Here is an 18,891-nt window from a genome sequence, read left to right as displayed (position 1 = left end):
TCACTTGAGAGAATTATATACTGCAGACTACCTATAGGAGTGAATCACAATTCTGATTTCTGCCATGTTTCCTGGGGTATTATAATTTTGACTTATGGCTTCATCTCTTAGTGACAAACTTTATAGCCAAGTAAATTTCTTACCTATGCAAGTCTCCCTGGTTATTCTCTCAGTCTGGGCACTGAAAATTGAGATCTGATCATGCTTCATAGCTATATTCAAAAGCAATAGAAACCTTATCATTGAAGGCTAGCTCAAGTGCTTCTTTTAGAACTCCCCCTACACATTCAAATATGACTTGTGAACTCCTTCATTCAACAAATTGTATATATTATATATGACATTTACAATATACCAAGTTCTTGGGATACAGAAGGGAAAAACAAAATAAGAACACAAAACATCTGTCCTCATAGGGTTTTTTGTTTACAGTGGATTACTATATTTTTAGATTACTTTATATTAGTTATTTGAAAATATTAATAAAAGAACAGGAGACTCTTAAACTATCTTGCCCAATGCTACCTGTAGTGGGTTGAATGGTGGATCCCCAAAAGATATCTCCATGTCCTATCCCCAGAACGTATGAATGTGACCTTATTTGAAAAAAGGGTCTTTACTAATATAATTAAGTTAAAGATCTCAAGATGAGATCATCCTGGATTATCTGGTTTGTTCTCAAATTCAATAAAAAGTGTCCTTATAGGACATGGATGAGAAGACACAGAGCAGAGAACCATGTGAAGGTGGAAGCAGAGACGGAAGTGATCCAGCCACAAACCAAGGAACCCCCGAAATGATGAGAAGAGGCTAGGAAGGATTGTCTCCTAGAACCTTTGGAGGGGAGGCATCCCTGCTCACCTTTGATTTTGGATTCTGGCCTCCAGAAATGTAATAGAATAAATTTTTGTTGTTTATGGCCCCCAGGAATGTCATAATTTGTTAAGGCAGCCATAAAAAAACTAATATATCATCATATTTTTCAGTTGACCAGGATGGTTAGGATCTTAGAACTCATAAATAGTGAAAAGATTACAGTGTCCCTTCTTCTGCCTCTGTCCTTCAACATGTGCTTTAATATAAAATCCATTCTAAATTGAAAAACTCAAATATGCATGCTGAAATTAAAATAGTTCCTTTTCAGCTTTTCTGTTTATAAAATTCTAAAGAGGTCATAAAATATATCTTATCCATTTTTGTTTTATCTGTGTAACAGATAATAAGCCACCTCTCATAGGGTTCTTTTGGGGATAAAATGATACAATATGTGAGGATTACCTCACATGGTGCTCATCACTTGGTTAAATGTGTTTCTCTTTATTTTAGGACTGGTGATGAAGTGATGACAAGGGTATAATGAAGATATGAGGATGAGGGGTACAGTATTTTGATTTTTTTCTCAGCTCTTTCTACTGACTCAGTAGTTCCAGGTCTGTGAGGTAGAGACATAGACAGTTGTTGAGATGATTAGAATTAACATAGCTCTACAGATTATTGTTCAGGCGTTGTTCCACCATACAACTGGCACTTAGTGAATCTCATAGCCCTTTATTTTTGTACTTTGGTGTGTTTTTTTTTTCCAATCTCCAGACAAGTTCATTAGTGCCTTTCTTACTGAGATATTCTAGAGTCATGAGAGAAGATGTAGTTGGGTCTGTCTCCCAATAAACAAGTCATAGAATGATTTTTCCTTGAGAGGATGAGAAGGAAGTAAGCAGACCTTTCTCCTTGAGATGTTTCTGGGTTGATAAGTGGCTGACTGTGAGGCTGTGAGCCATGCATGGGTATTTCTTCCAAATGAGAATGAAAATGACATAGTTTCTTTGGAAAATTTTTCACACTGTCAATTATCCCTTACCTCCTGGAGAGACTGACCAGATAGACTCCACTGACAATAATAAAAAAAAAGCATCTAAAGTGCCACTGTGTTGTCCCTAGGGTTTTGGTCACCTATAAGTCTACCTCAAGACTATAAAATCATCCCTCCAAATTATTTACTTTTTTTTAATTAAAAACATTTTTGACCTTTCTCAAACAGCTGCTCCCTAGAAAATTCCTTTTAGCCGAAGCCACACTTTACATTGGCTTATTTTTTGTGCAGTTTTTCTATATTCATTTGAAAATGGGAAAAATAGTGTCAGGGAGGGTTTTGGTTATGAAGTTATTTTCTGGATTGACTTCTAATTGAATTAGATCAAACAGACTGTGATCACTAGCATGTATTCACATGTCTGCCTCACCCCCAGGCAAATGCTGGTAATATTTTATATATTCCAGCGAATTCTTGGTGTTCAACATCCTCTGTTCTAAGTTAAACATGAGCACAATCTTAGTATTTATATAATTTAGCTGCTGTTAGGATCATGTATACCTATTATATATAGCCCCTTTCTGTTCTGTCTGGTGCCCGTGTTAGGTATTTGGACAACCACCTTATTTAACAGTCCTACTTATCACTGATATGTGAAATAAGTGGTCACAGAAGGATAGAAAGTGTTTAGAAAGTGCCACAGTGTTTAGAAAACATTTTACTTTCTATAACATGATGAGTCAAATCTCATTCTTTGGAAGTAATGGGAAAACTGATAAGCAATATTATGCCCTATAACCGCTTAGGTTTATTTCTCCATTTAATTTAAATAGTAGTAGGAGAGGAGGAGACAGAGCCCATGAGTATCTCTGTGAATTCTTTCTGGGTACACCAAAAATGCAAAGGTCTTACTGTTCTTAACTATAGCGGTCCCTCATCTATCACAGGGGTTAGGTTTCAAAACCCCCACAATAGGCGAAAATCCGTGAAGTAGTGACTTTATATTTATTTTATTATTTATATATAGTTTAAGGCTTTATAAACCCTCCCCACACTCTTATAAACCTTTCCCACACTGTTATTAACCTTTCCTACACTTATTTTGCTTATCTTATCCCTAAAATAATTAAAATAATAAATATATAAAAATACCTATATACCACGAAATCCTGCCATGTAGCAAAAAATCTGTGATACAACATTAGATATATACAATTTTAAAATCCGTAATACAGTGAGACCGCAAAATGTGAACCGCAATAAGGTGATGGATGACTGTATACCTCTTATTAGAATTGTGTTTGCAGCAAGCAACCTTAAGAGATGTGGTACTAGCCTGGCCAGTTGGCTAAGTGGTAGAGTGTTGGTCTGCTGTATGGATGTCCCGGGTTCAATGACCAGGTAGGGCACACAGAAGAGGCAGCCATCTGCTTCTCCACTCCTCCCCCTCTCACTTCTTTCTCTCTCTCTCTTCTCCTCCTGCAGTCATGACTCAGTTGGAACAAGTTGGCCCTGGGCAATGAGATGGCTCCATGGCCTCCGCCTCAGGCACTAAGAAGAGCTCAGTCACTGAGCAATGGAGCAATGCCCCAGATGAGCAAAACATTGCCCCCTAATGGGCTTGCCAGGTGGATTCCAATTGGGACACATGTGGAAGTTTGTCTCTGGCTCCCTCCTCTCCTGAATAAAAAAAAAAAAAGAAGAAGAAATGTGGTTCTGTGATACTGTCTTCTTCAAAAAAGGCCAGGCTTACTTTTACTTACTGAAAAAGTGATAAAACCTCAAGCTCAGTGTTCCTGTCCTCTAAATGCAACCCATTTTGTTTGCAGGCATTCATCATGAGCCCTTTCTGTTGCCTCCATTAAACTTGGGGAACATGGGGACTGAAACAAATGAATGTGAAACTGGCCATTGCATCTACAGTGAGTAACAAAAGTTTTTGTTTCTGACCCAGGGATCTCATGCTTTTTGTTAGCATCCATGAAATAGTAACAGGCTTATCTGTTATTTTGTAAGTAGAGTAAAATTTCAAGACCCTACAAAATTCCTGACACTTTAAAAATATCTCTATTTACACCCATAAAATAAGTCCTATAATAGTTATATTATGTCAAACAATTTGTGACCATGACCAACATAGAATCTTGGTTTTAAGCACTGTCTTTACTACTAAGTAAATGCTCTTGAGTAAGTTTTTTATACCTCGGGGACTCTGTTTTTCTACCTGTAAAATGAAGGGGTTCAACTATATCAGTTTTTCAACTGTGTTCTAGGGAACCTTTGACCAGTCATTTTAAGGGTCCTCTCTTTGGCCCCGGTTGGGCTGTTGGATATAGTTGGAGGCAATGATATTGTCATGTATACTGTCTCCTCTCCTACCCTCAGCAGGGCCACCTGCTGTGCTGTTGTTATGGTCCCTAATCAGTGATCTTTTACATTTCCTTTTGCTGCCTTTCCTTATAGACTAAACTGATTTTATTATGATCCATTTCTAATGAATTATTAAGCATTGGGGATAAAAATGCTCATGAAAATATACTTAGAAAAAGGCATAATATAGAAAAGAACAGAGAGAGAGAGAAAGAGAGAGAAGTCTAGGGAGAATGTGTATATTCATACAGTAAAAAGCAAATGTCAGCAAATAAAATGAAATAGTAGTGGTTATTTCTGGTTATTTATATTTATTTTAGTATTATACCTCTTTGTATTTCAACTTGTCTATTAAAGCTACATATTTATTTATTTTTTTTGAGACAGAGAGAGAGTCAGAGAGAGGGATAGACAGATAGGAATGAAGAGAGATGAGAAGCATCAATCATCGGTTTTTTGTTGCGACACCTTAGTTGTTCATTGATTGCTTTCTCATATGTGCCTTGACTGTGGGCCTTCAGCAGACCGAGTAACCCCTTGCTCGAGCCAGCGACCTTGGGTCCAAGCTGATGAGCTTTGCTCAAACCAGATGAGCCTGCGCTCAAGTTGGCGACCTTGGGGTCTCAAACCTGGGTCCTCCGCATCCCAGTCCGACGCTCTATTCACTGTGCCACCGCCTGGTCAGGTGACACATATTACTTTTATAATTGGAAAAACTTCATTAAATAAAGCTTAAAAATGAGAACGAATAAAAGGTATGTCAAGATCAAAGGATGAAAGACCATGTTAAGACGTGTTAGGATTCTGTACTAGAGACAATAGGAATCTGTTGGTGATTTTTAAGCAAGAAAATAATTCATTATACTTGATCAGAGATAGTTTTAGTTTGGTTTTTGAAGGATCCTGCTGGTATATTGGAAGGTATTGTCCTGGCTGGAATAGTGAATTTAAACAGAAGTCTTTCTTTCCAAAATCTACAAGTAGCAGAAGTGCAGGCCCTTGGACAGATGCTTGCCCAGTACTCACGAAATGTCTTAACTTAGGTGAGCACTTCTTTCTCCTACTCAAATGGGCTGCCCTTTTCTTCATTAAAATCATTTAAAAGTCAGCTAGAGGCCTGACCTGTTGTTGTGCAGTGGATAACGTGTTGGCCTGGAACACTGAGGTCGCCAGTTTGAAACCCTGGGCTTGCCTGCTCAAGACACATATGGGAGTTGATGCTTCCTGCTCTTCCCTCCCCACCTTCTCTCTCTCTCTCCTCTCTAAAATAAATAAGTAAAATATTTTGAAAAATAAAAATAAATGGCAGCTGGAGAGCTTGTCAAATTTGTCAATTTCTACTGCCTCTGAATTTCTGGTAATATAAGGGCTTCTGAATTGAGTAGCTTTCTTTCTAAAGATTGAGTTTAACTTTATGTGATTGGTTGTACTAATTAGCAGTGGCATACTACTATAGTTCAATGAGAAATTGTGCAAATAAGCATGGAATATTTCAATTTTTTTGTTAAATACCTATGTTGGAGGTTGGGACTTTATGTGATCCTGTATCATTTACCAAAGAGAATTTGAGTAAAAATATATACAGAGGAGCTTCATTAAGAAGTGCTCTTAGGTATATTAAATAATATGATTGTTAATACCAGAACATGAAGGGAATCATGAATCAGACTAAAAAGTTCTTCTTAGTTCTCTTCAGTTTCAAATTTAGTCACAAATTTAGATGATTCAAGGTATATGCTAATGTGGTATGCTCTTGGCAACACTAAGAAACTGAATCATCAAATTTCTCCAAGGGTGTCATTGGCTTCAGTCTTTGGGGTTTAAAACACACAACTGTATTGTGTAATTCTTAACTGTCCTGCATTTTCAACAAGCATTATCCAAAAGGAATTTCCTGTCTGCTGCTTGCATATCCTGTTGTTGTCATATTACTAAAACATGAAGTGATTTAAGCTTTGAAATTGTTATTGTTTTCAATGGTCCAGCTGCCCAGCACTTCCAGGGACAATGCCAGGTATACTAGGATGCTCTTTATGCAAATCACAATGAAAAGCTGAGCAGTAACCTGGTGGATTTGATGAATTACAGGCAACCAGCCTCAATAATTCAGATGCAGATAGTGTAAAGGTATTTTTAGTGTCCAGAGCAATGCAGCAAATTGCTTCAGCTCCTTCAGTTGATTTATGTAATTTCAGACTTAGCTTAAGTGATAGACATGAACAAATTCACAAGAGACTGATATATGAACTCAAATGCTGATTTAGAAATTCACAATAGGAGCCACAGTTTGTGCCAGTAGATTCTCTCTTGGTAGGAAGATGTTTATGTGAAACCAAGTACTATGATCAAAAGATTTGCAATGGTAACATACTGAGCAGAGACAGTCAGTTATTTTAATCAATAATGGTCTCAGCAATGGGAATAAAACTGTCTAGTAATAGAGCCATGATTGAAACCCAGAAAACATGACCACGGAACTACTTAGCCATTGTAGCATGTTGTTTGGAACATTTCTTTTCTTCATTAGTTTTAGTGTTGCTTTCAGAAGTCTGCTTTATGAACTTTAATTGACTAAGTGTATACTAAATTTGTCTCCCAGGTTCACACACTTTTACAGAATCCTAAATCCTGTCTTCAAATGGCAATCCTATTCATTGGGATATTTCCATGTTGAAGTTCTCAGGCATCAGGGCTGTTTGTGAGTTCTGAGGGCCCTTTACTTTGGGCTTGGACACTAAGAATAGGTGGTCTGAGGGTTTCAGAGCAGTCAACAAAGACTGTAGAAGTTCAGTAGGTAGAGAAATCAATGTGGGCAAGGATTTGGAAGTGTGGGGATATGATTTGGACCTTCACAACTGGCATTCTGAAATGCAGGAGAAGAGTTCTGAAGATTGTTACTAAATCCATTTGCCTGGGTGAAAAGTTATTGCTACAGAGAAGTCTAGATAAAGTTGGAAATAAACTTGGGGCCAGATTCTTTGTGTGTGTGTGTGTATTTTTCTGAAATTGGAAATGCGGAGGCAGCCAGGCAGACTCCCGCATGTGCCCGACCAGGATCCACCCAGCATGCCCACCAGGGGGCGATGCTCTGCCCATCTGGATCACCGCTCTGCTGCAACCAGAGCCATTCTAGCACCTGAGGCAGAGGCCATAGAGCCACCCCCAGCGCCCTGGCCAACTTTGCTCCAATGGAGCCCTGGCTGTAGGAGGCGAAGAGAGAGACAGAGAGGAAGGAGAAGGGGAGGGGCAGAGAAGCAGATGGGTGCTCCTCCTGTGTGCCCTGGCCGGGAATTGAACCCAGGACTCCTGCACACCAGACCGATGCTCCACCACTGAGCCAACCAACCAGGGCTAGGGCCAGATTCTTAAATATCAGGATAATAAGTATTGATGCTTTTAGTAGGGACTGGGAGCCCTTGAGAGCTTCAGTTTAGAGGAATAATATGGCTAGTCCATGGCTTAAAAAAATAAATCTGATATCATTTTGTAGAAGAAAGGGATGAAAAATTAAAACAGAACAGATAGGATTAAAATGGTAGTGAGGACGGAGGTGAAACTGAAAGGGGCCCAGATTAAGGTCATAGAGACTGTATTACACAATGCAATTAACAGTTCAAATACTATGGAGCTGTTCACCTGAAACCTATATATTCTCATCGATTAATGTCACCCCATTAAATTTAATTTCTAAATAAAAAATGTTTCTTATTGCTGCTGTAACAAATTAGCACAAACCATGACTAAGCAAACACAAATTTATTTTCTTACAGTTTTGGAGACCAGAAGTCTAAAAATAAAGGTGCTATTCTTTCTGGAAGATTCAGAAGGAAAATCTGTTTCCTTGTCTCTTCCAGCTTCAAGAGGCCACCTGCATTCCTTGGGATATGGCCTTTTCCTCCATCTTCAAAGTATGTTACTCTGCCCTCTGCTTTCTTTGTCCCATCTCCTCCTTTTGCCTCTGATCTGCTTGCCAACCTCTTATAAGGACCCTTGTGATGACAGAGGGCCCACCTGAATAATCCAAGGTCGTCATTCTATCTCAAGATCTTTAACTTAATCACATATGCTATCTTTTATACCACGTAAATTAACACATTCACAGGTTCTAGGCATTGGGATTTGGACATTTTGAACAAGCACATTTGGACATTTTGGACTATACAACATTTAAGTCAGGCTGCTGCTTGCAGCCAGACATTGAGCTCCAAAGGAGCTTGATAAATTATATCCAAAACATATCTTGCTTTGCTCTTTTCCACTCTCAGTTCTTATTTCTGCTTTTTTTTTTTGCTTAAAATTTTTTCCTCCATATTGATGTCTTTAAATTCAATCTCAAATGTTTTCATTTTTCAGAATTCTCCTGCTATCCACCTCCCCTCTCTTTGACCTATGAATTGAGGAAGAATTCTCTTCATCTTCCATCTATATTTTATATTGCTCCTGTTTTTTGCAGCAAAAACCTTTTACCTTGAAATAATTTTAGACTTGCAACAAAATTCCAGAAATTGTACAAAGACCTCATTCTGTTCACTGTTCACCCAGCTTCCTCAATAACTTATATTACTTAAATAGCCATAGCATAATGATGAGAACCAGGAAATTAACATTGTAACAATGCCATTAACTAATCTACAGACTTTATTGAAATTCCAATAACTGTCCCACTAATGTTCTTTATCTCATCCTTTGTCTGGCATGCTTCTTTAATTTTCTCTAATCAGAGACAGCTCTCTAGTCTTTGATTTTCATAACCTTGAACCTTTGTAGAGAAGGATAGTTCTGTAGAATGTCTCCTACCCCTCCTTAAGTGGCTTTTTCTGATGTTTTCTGATGATTTGATTCAGGTTATATATTTAGGGGAAATATATCACAGAAGTAATGTGCTCTTTACAAGGTAAATGATGTTAGTATATCTCATTACTGATGATGTTTAATCACTAGTTTAAAAATGGTGTCTTTTAGGTCTCTTCTTGCTCTTAATGTATTTAGCTTTTCATTCAATATACTTTTGTCCTAGCATTTTAGGACTGGAGAGGATCAAAATAATAATTTGTCAATAGTATTAAAATGAACAATATCAAGTAATAGACAATGGTATTTATTATGTGCTGAGAACTACATGTTACTTGACTTGCTCCTCAATGTACCTCTATAGATACTTTATCAAATCCATTTTGCCTTTTAGGAGAGGGCATTCCTAGTGGCCAAGTGACTGTTTTGGAGATGGAATACAACTTTGATCATTTTTTATGGCATATAGAGCCTAGTACACACTTTACACAAAGTAAAGGGCCATAAATGATTGTTAAATTGACATGAATTGAAATTAATGTAAGGCAGAATGTTGAACTTGAATAATTAATTTTATATATATATATATATATATATATCAACATAGGAGAAGGAATCATGGGTAATTTTAAAGTTTTGTTAGGTTAGGTAGTAGTTAGCGGTGAGCTGAGGCAGGCAAAGAAGAGAAGGAATGAATTGCTCCATTTATTCCCGAGCGTCTGCAGGGTCTGAATCTTTAAGTCAAACAGGCCTCACCATACCCAGACTGGTGGTCATGAGTTCCCTGATACGGTATCAGCCACATAGCAGTACAATGAAAACAGATAAATGAAAAGAAAAAGCAGGGAAAAGAAAGGAAAAAGGGACCAGGAAAGTCCAGAAAGTAAAAGAACATAAATACCTCGGCTCTGTAACTGATCCAGACACTCATTCTCGCGAGTAAGCTGCGCACTAGTCCCTTCTGAGGGTATGCCTGCACAGCCAATACATCCTTGCTTAGCTCGCTCCACTTTGTTTCTTGATTGAATCCTTTCTCTCAAAAAAACAAAAATTGAGGTCTCATCATTTCACTGGTAACAGTACTGAATTTGGGGAAGGGGAATACATAAAGGTAATTATTTATTTTCAAAGAATAGTCTATCAAGAAAGAAGATGAGCCCTGGCCAGTTGGCTTGGCGGTGGAGCGTCGGCCTGGCGTGCAGGAGTCCCAGGTTCGATTCCTGGCTAGGGTACACAGGAGAGGCGCCCATCTGCTTCTCCACCCCTCCCCTTCTCCTTCCTCTCTGTCTCTCTCTTCCCCTCCTGCGGCGAGGCTCCATTGGAGCAGGGATGGCCCGGGCGTTGAGGATGGCTCTGTGGCCTCTGCCTCAGGTGCTAGAATGGCTCTGGATGTGGCAGAGCGACGCCCCCTTGTGGGCATGCCAGGTGGATCCCGGTAGGGTGCATGCAGGAGTCTGTCTGACTGCCTCCCGTTTCCAGCTTCGAAAAAATAAAAAAATAAAAAAAAAAGAAAGAAGATGAAATTTTTATTGTCCAGAGTGGGTTAAGAGCAAAGACTTTGGAAGCACTCACATTTGGTAGAAGAAAAATTAGTAAAGAAGAGGGAGTGAAGTGTAAACAAGGTAGAAGAAGCAAGGTAGTGTAGATGGGGCTGTAGCTAGCCAATTTCAAACCTGGAGTGAAGAAAACTATGTGAAGATATGCTTAGGGTCAGGATTAAATTCCATTGATTATTTTGGGGAAACTAAAAAACACATTATAATCTGTTGTTATAGGTTGTTTTTTTATTATTATTATTTTACAAACACCCTGTTATCTAGAGTAATGGAAGAGAACAATGTCAAGGTAAGTCAGAAGAATGGATAACTCAGAACACGTAGACTTGATCATAAAGCACACTGTGTATGATTTCCAAGACAGCACATTTCCCTTTTAATGTTTGCTAGATTTATACGAAGAATAGCTTTTATTTTTTAATACAAAACTGGAATGGCGGAAGGAAAAGAGAACCAGAATTTGAAAAGTGGTCACATGTTTATACTTGTGGGCTTATTATAAATATAATGCTGCTCACATTGTTCTAAATGCAAATCCCTTCTGGCTTTATCTAGTTTCACATTTTACAAAAGGGGAGATCAGATCATTGGACTAGAACTCCAATATGGTTTCAGTACAGAGAGGGAATTCATTCCGCCCTTTGTGCCTCAGCTTTCTTACCTAAAAATGAAGAGGTTGAGTAGATGATCTCAGTTTTGCCCTCTGAAGCTAACAATGTAGATGGTTCTGTTGTTTTGGGGATGCTAGCTAAGTCACTGGTTTGCATTTCACACAAATTATATTTCCTAATTATCTGGCATGTAACTGCTTCCTTAAAAGCAGATTTGTGGAGTAAAATAGAAGTGGAGTGATTCGCTGCCAGTGCTGCAGAGCCTGGTAGTTGTGGAATTAAGAGTCACAGGAATAGCTTTTTATTTGGAAGCAGCTTGGCATTTTTCATTTGTTTTGTGTGTTCTTGATAGTATAGAGGATGGCCCTAGCCAATTAGCTCCCACACCCTAAATCCCTGGATGAGCTGCTTCTGTTTGGGAGATGAGTCTGGAAAGCCAGAAGCAGTGGGAAGGATGATATTGAGGTTGGAGTGCTCAGCGATCCCTCGAAGAGGACGGAGGGAGCTGGGTAACTGGAGGGGGGAGGGCCCTCACAGCGGAATGAAATTAATTTGTACGGGACCCCTGGAGATTGGACAGAGTTAAATAGTCTAACAGTAGGAGGCTTACTTTGTGGCCAGAAGTTTTTTGTTTTATTCTTTTCCCTGAAAGAAGGGTCTTTTACGCTGGGAAGCGTTCTTTCTTTTTGCATGGCAGTCTCTGTTTGGAGTCTTTATCCTTGCCTTTCCCCTCCTTAACTTTGCCTTTTTCCAGCCCCGCTTTCTCTCTCTCTTTCTCTCTTCTTAGCATGTCCTCTCAGGATTAGATTAACCTGTTCACCCGGGCAGGGAAGAACGAGAGTTTGCATACTGGTGAGAGCAGGCTGCCTTTCTCAGTGCTGTGTGTGACACTGAACACTGAGCCCTCCGCTCGGCGTGGTGGACCTGTAAGCAACACAGCGACATTTCATCCTAAAACCAAAGGAAAAGTTCTGAAATCTTTAGAAATCTGAACCAATCAGAATCCTACTGTAGTGAGAAGGGAATATGTGTGTGTGTGTGTGTGTGTGTGTGTGTTGACCCCCAGCACCATGGGACTGTCATGGGCAGTATCTGAAGTGGAGACAGACAATAAGGCTCTGATGAGCTTAATGCCAAGGTGATGGAGGGTGGGAGGACGCACACAGGATTCTGCCACAGCCACAAGGTATCTAAATATATTTCCCAAGGTGCAGGGGATCGCCTAAATGGAACGTATTTTTCAAACAGTACAATTTTGATATTGCCAAATTTATATTCCCATAAAGTAGGAGCCTGGAGGGTAAGTCTTAATTAACACTTGAATTTTTTTACCTAAGGTCTGTTTCCTATTGACACGTAGTACTAAACTAGCCAGGTAACCTCTCTGCATCTTGTTTCCTGAAATAAAATGGGCATGCTCATATTTCTCACATTTCTGGAGAGGCACAGAAACATCTTTGTGATAGTCTTTGGATAGCTGTGTGATATTAGGTACAACTTGGAGCATTACATTGCCCGTCTGTAAAATAAAATAATGATACTTAGAGGGGTTTTGTGAGGAATTAATTGGTAATAGAAACTGGCATAAAACAATGCTTAATAGGGTACTGATTATCTTAAATACCTGGAAATTAAATAACAACTTAATTGTTATTGTTTACTTTTGATACCAGCCTAAAAGCATACTTACAGATTTTAATTTGCTGAAAATCACAATGTATTCCAAAGTAAAATGGAAGAACATTTTATATGATTTTCTGTTTTAAATGATAAATTGGCTATTGATATAGCTAACTCAGAGTTGACTGTGTAGTTACTAGCAAAGTGTATACAATTATATGGTCACATCAGTAACATTATAATCAACTGGTGCCATGTGGGCACCAACCAATTAAAATGGTCCTTGAGTAGGAGTTCCGAGATACCCTACTGTAACATCAGACATTAATCTTTGAATTACAGAACTCTAGGGAGTTTTGAGGGTTTGGGATATGGTCTGGAAAAACAGGAAGTTTTTGAAGGAGGTTGGGGCAGTTACTGTTTACTAATTGGTATGAAAATATTTTTATACTTTAAAAAGTGAAGGGCTGAACCATGCAGAGTATCCCTGCTCATCTAAAACTTCACAATAATCTCATGCAAACAAACAAATAAAAATATCCTCTTACTCCCCCCCCCCCCGAACACTAATCCTCAACCCATTGTAATATTGATTGGCAAGTTTCTGACTGGATTTTCAAGTAACTGAACCTTAGTCTTTTGGTAAGCCAACAGAATGGGAGAAAAACCAAGAACCTTCTTAGATGGGACTCCAGAATAGGCATGAAACAGGTGATTTGGGTTTAAAATGTGCCCTACCCTTGACACTTTTTCATTAATGAAGCATCAATTTCTACAAGCTGTGTTGTGAAGTCTGGGTCTATCAATCATTCTACTTCAGAAGGATTTACAGGGGGTCCTCGGGTTACAACAGTCTCAACATATGACATTTCCTGTTTATGATACTCCCATAAAGACTAAAAACCTGAGATGTGTTTCAGCTTATCTAGTTAGCATCGCATTTACAGACTACGTGGGTGAGCTAGTTTGGTTGCGTGTGGTGGAAGAATACACAGTGCAGTGCAGCGTACAGTACATTTATGTCCTTTTCCTTTCTCTGTGGCTTGGTTGTGTTTTTATGTTCTAGATTATGATTTTACAACTGTGTTAGGGTAGGTAAGTGACTTACGCTAGGGTGCGTTTCGACTTACACCAAAATTTGGGTTATGTCTCTGTGACAGGAAAGGAACTGTGTCATAACCTGAGCACTCTTGTATTTAGTTAATTATGGTGAAGTCCTAGGGATTCGGATTAGGATGTGAGGGGATTATTTTGAGGGCTGCTTTACTTAGGGAAGGTCAGATTGGGTGGAGCACTACATTAGGGAATTTGGACATTATGATGTCCTAAAGTGACTTGCTATCTAGGAATTAGGGAAATAGGATTTTCAAGAAGCAGGAGGCACTATGCCCTTTTTCCTGGTGGCTGGCCCTTTCTATACCTACCATGCTTTTGGCATCAGATGTAGCATCAGTGACTAACATGGGCTCCATCATGAAAAAGAGACTGATCAAATGAGGCAGCACTGTCTGCAGGCACAGAAGAATGAAATTGAAAGGTAGACGAGTATCATTTTCTGCTCATTGCAAAGACAAGTATGAACTCACCTATGATATTTAATGGCCAGGAACTTGGATTTGGGGGAGGGTATACTGGGAGAGATGGAAGACAGAGTCACATGGAGTTCTAGGCATGGTGTCTTAAGGGAATCTCTCGGACGACAGTTGATAGCTGGCACATCAACATTAATTCCTGAACCACTGAGATGTCCTACTTGAAGGGCTGGCTTGCATGAGGAGATGCTGGTCAGCAAGAGACAACTGCTAGGATTATAGCTCCAAGTGCAGAGCTTCCAGCTGAAGTCCTTAGTAAACATAGGTACAGTTTAATTTTTCAATTGAAGTGACTTTCATTAATATTGTTATACTTTTAAAATTCTATTATGCTCTCTTTTTTTAAAGATTTTATTTATTTATTTTAGAGAAAGGGGGAGAGAGGGAGGGGAGGAACAGGAAGCATCAACTCCCATATGTGCCTTGACCAGGCAAGCTCAGGGTTTCGAACCAGCGACCTCAGCATTCCAGGTCGACGCTTTATCCACTGCTCCACCACAGGTCAGGCCTATTATGCTCTCTTTTCTGTTTATCCATAATTCCTAAATTATAGAATATTTTGTTTAATGGAATTTTTAAATGAATTACCTTTAGTACTATATAGAAAGAAAAAACATCTAAAAATTAAAATGTAATAAAATATAACAGTCCTCCCTTATCCTCAAGGGAATAGGGTTTTAAGACTCTAGTGGATGCCTGAAACTGAGGATAGTACCAAACCTTATGTATACTATGTTTTTTCCTACATGCGCATACCTTTGATAAAGTTTAATTTATAATTTAAGAGATTAACAACAACTAGTAATAAAATAGGACAATTATAACAATAGTGTAATCAAAGTTATGTGAATATGATCTCTCTCTGGTAACCAATCTGATAACCCCATTGGCTACTAAGTTACTAATGGGTGGGTAGTGTACACAGTCTGGGTACCCTGGACTTGAAATGATTCCTATCTCAGGCAGGAAGGAGAGGGATGGAGAGAGACTTTATCACTCTACTCAGAATGGTGTGCAATTTGAAACTTATTGTTTATTTCTGGAATTTTCCATTTAGTATTTTCAGACTGTGGTTGACTGCAAATAACTGAAACCATAGAAAGCAAAACCATGGATAAGGGGTGGGGGTGGGGGGCGACTGTATAGTTAACAGTTCAGTAGATGTTTTGTGATTTAAGAAGCCCTGAGGACCTCATATTGCCTACAGCTCATCAAGGGTTCCAGGTCCAAAATTGTTCTTCTTTTTTTTTAAATGGGAGAGATTGAGAGAGAAACAGGAAAGGAGAAATAAGAATCATCATTTTGTAGTTGGGCACTTTAGTTGTTCATTGATTGCTTTCTCATACGTGCCTTGACCAGGGGCTCCAGCCCAGCCAGTGACACTGTTGCTCAAGCCAGTGACCTTTGTGCTCAAGCTGGTGCTGGTGAGCCCACACTCAAGTCAGTGATCTCTGGGTTTCACACCTGGGTCCTCAGCATCCTAGCTTGACACTCTATCTACTGTGCCACCACTTGGTCAGTCCACATATTGTTCTTAATCTGATGTCACTTTAAGGCTATCTTTGAGGAATTGATTGAATTGATTTTTAAATAGTTTTAGCTAGAATTTTTTTCAATTTTTTTCAAACCTAGTATGCAAAATATGTGTAAAAATAATAAAATTATATACGCACATATACATTATATATTTGTATATACATATGTAACATTTTAACATTTATACTGAATAAAAAGTTAATTTTCCTTTTGCCAGAATTTTTAGTTGTAAGCTTGTTTGACCTAAAAATGGCTTCAAACATAATTTAAGAGACAATATTTTCTGATGTCTTTTACTAGAGTAATTAACAACAACAACAAAAACAGGAAAGAAGTGTTTCTGAATGGAGCTTAGAGTATATAGTAAGCTGACTCCTAAACTTCCAGTTAGTGTGAATGTGTTTGCTTAGAAGAAATCTGCATCTAAATAATTTAATAATTAACTTTTTAAATGAAGGTATAATTTACATACAGTGAAATATACAGATCTTTAGTATTATAGTTTGGTTAATTTTAACATGTTTATACATCGTTGTAACTACCACTCTAATCAACACAGAGCATTTTGCTACTCAAGTCACTTTCTTTATGTGCTTTGCCAGTCAATCTTTTTCTACACCAAGGCAAACCTTATTTTGATTCCTATTACTTTAGATTAGCTTTTCTAATACTACCTATCTGGTAGATTAAAGAACTTTGACACTCTTTCCATCAGGCAGTGAGATAAATGTCTTCTAACTTAAAGATAGGAGGATTCTGAAAGAGCTTAACTAATACAATATGTTGGAGGTTGTGCTGTACCGTGCTTTAAGAGACAGGAAGCATTGACTTTCTGAATCTTGGAATAGTCACTCTGAGGAGCCAGCTGGCATACTGTGATGAAATCCAAGTAGCCCATACAGAGATTCATGTTTAAAAAAACTGAGGCCAACAGCCAATAGCCCTGGCTGAGTTTCTAGTCTACATCAAACACCAATTTGCCAGCCATGTGAGTGAGCTGTCTTGGAAGTCTGATATTCTTAGTGGAATTGCACAGCTGACTTTTTATGGGGCTCATTTATGCCATCCCTGATGTTCTTTGCCCAAATTGCAGATTTGAGTAGAAAAATACCTAATTTTTTTCTTAAAACCATTAAGTGTGGGGATAACCTGTTACACAACACTAGATTAGAATAGTTACATAAATTGTATTCTACCATGTGTACTTTTAAAATCTGATTTCTGTAATTCAACTATTTTTTAAAAAGATATGTCCATGTCATTGCATGTATTAGTAGTTCATTCCCTTATATTGGCGAGTAGAATTCCACTCAGTGAAAACACCACAATTTGTTTATCCTTTCTGATGTTGAAGGATATTTCAGTTTTCTCTAGTTTTTGCCTATTATAAATAATGCTGTCATGAACACTAGTGTGAAAATTTTGTATGGACATATGTTTTTTTTATATCTCTTGGGTAGATGCCCAGAAGTGGGATTATAGGGTCATATGGTAATTACGTGTTTAACTTTATAAGAAATGGCCAAATCTTTTCCAAAAGCCATTGCTCAATTGTATAATTCTACCAGCAATGTGAGAGTTCTTGTTTCTCTACATTTTTGCCACATTTAGTATTGTCAGTCTTTTAAATTTTAACCATTCTGGCAGGTGTGTAGTGATATATTTTTCTTTGAATTTTCATTTTTTTAAAAAAATTTTTAATTGAATTCATCAGGGTGACACTTGTAAATAAAATTCTAATGGTTTCAAGTGCATAATTCCACAATACATCATCTGTGTATAGCATTGTGTGTTCACCACCCCAAGTCAAGTCTTAATCCATCACTATCTATCCAGCTTCTATCCTCCTAATTTACATTGTCTTGATCAGTAATGACACACTTTTCCATGTGCTTAATGAATTTATATTCTTATTTTGAAAAGCATCTGTACAAATATTTTTCTCATTTTAATTAAGTTGTTGATATTTTTATTATTGATTTGTAGAAGTTATTTATATATTCTGATATTCCTTGTTTTTACTTATAGGTTTCGTGAGTATATTCCCCTAGTATGTCTTATCTATTCATTTTATTAATATGTTGTTGATGAACAAAGAAGTTTTATTTAAGTAAGTCCAATTTATCAACTTTTTAATGCTTTCTGTGACCTATCTAAGAAATTTAACTTATCCCAAACCTATGAAAATATTCTTCTATGTTTTCTTTTAAAAGCTTCACAGTTCATATTTTAGGTCTATGATCCAATTTAGGTTAAATTTTATGTACACTATGAGATAGAGGTGTTTTTTTTTTCTTTCCACTTGGAAGTTCTAGCACCATAATGGAAAATAATTTTCTTTATTTATTGTATTATATTAATGCTTCTATTTAAAATTAATTGATTGTGTATGTGATTGTTTCTTTCCAGACTCTCTAATGTATTTAGTTGATCTAATTTTCTAACCATATATCTGTACCACCCTGACTACTGAATGTAGTTTTATAGCAAGCCTTGAAATCAGGTAGTCTAAGTTCTCTAAGTTTATTATTTCTTCTAAGTTAAAATAAAGCTATCATGAATTTTAATTGGGCTTGTGTTGAATCTCTAGATCAGTTTGGGGAGAAGCAACCTTTTAACAATATAGTCTGATTCATGAAGATAGTATATCTTTCAACTTATTCAGATATTTATTTTCTTTCTTTAGAGTTTTCAGTTTAAGAGGTTTTGAGAATCTTTCATTACATTTTTAATGAAGTGATTTTATTACTCAAATATAGGTATTAAGCATTTTTTCTTGTGCTTTGGACATAAGCAAATCTGCTGTCATTCTAGAAGAGAAAAGAAAACATACAAGTAAACAATAGGCAATATAACTGTATATGGTACAAACTCTATGAAGGAAATAGACTGTGGGAATAGAGAGTTACAAGTGGATGCATTTTTGATGGAATAGTCAGGGAACATGACTCTGAAAAAGTAACAATTGAATATAGGCTTAAATTATGTTAAGAAGAAAGTCATAG

This window comes from Saccopteryx bilineata, chromosome 1, assembly GCF_036850765.1.
Source record: "Saccopteryx bilineata isolate mSacBil1 chromosome 1, mSacBil1_pri_phased_curated, whole genome shotgun sequence".
Taxonomy (NCBI): Eukaryota; Metazoa; Chordata; class Mammalia; order Chiroptera; family Emballonuridae; genus Saccopteryx; species Saccopteryx bilineata.
The sequence above is the reverse complement of the archived record's forward strand: the minus strand, read 5'-3'. Positions refer to the sequence as shown.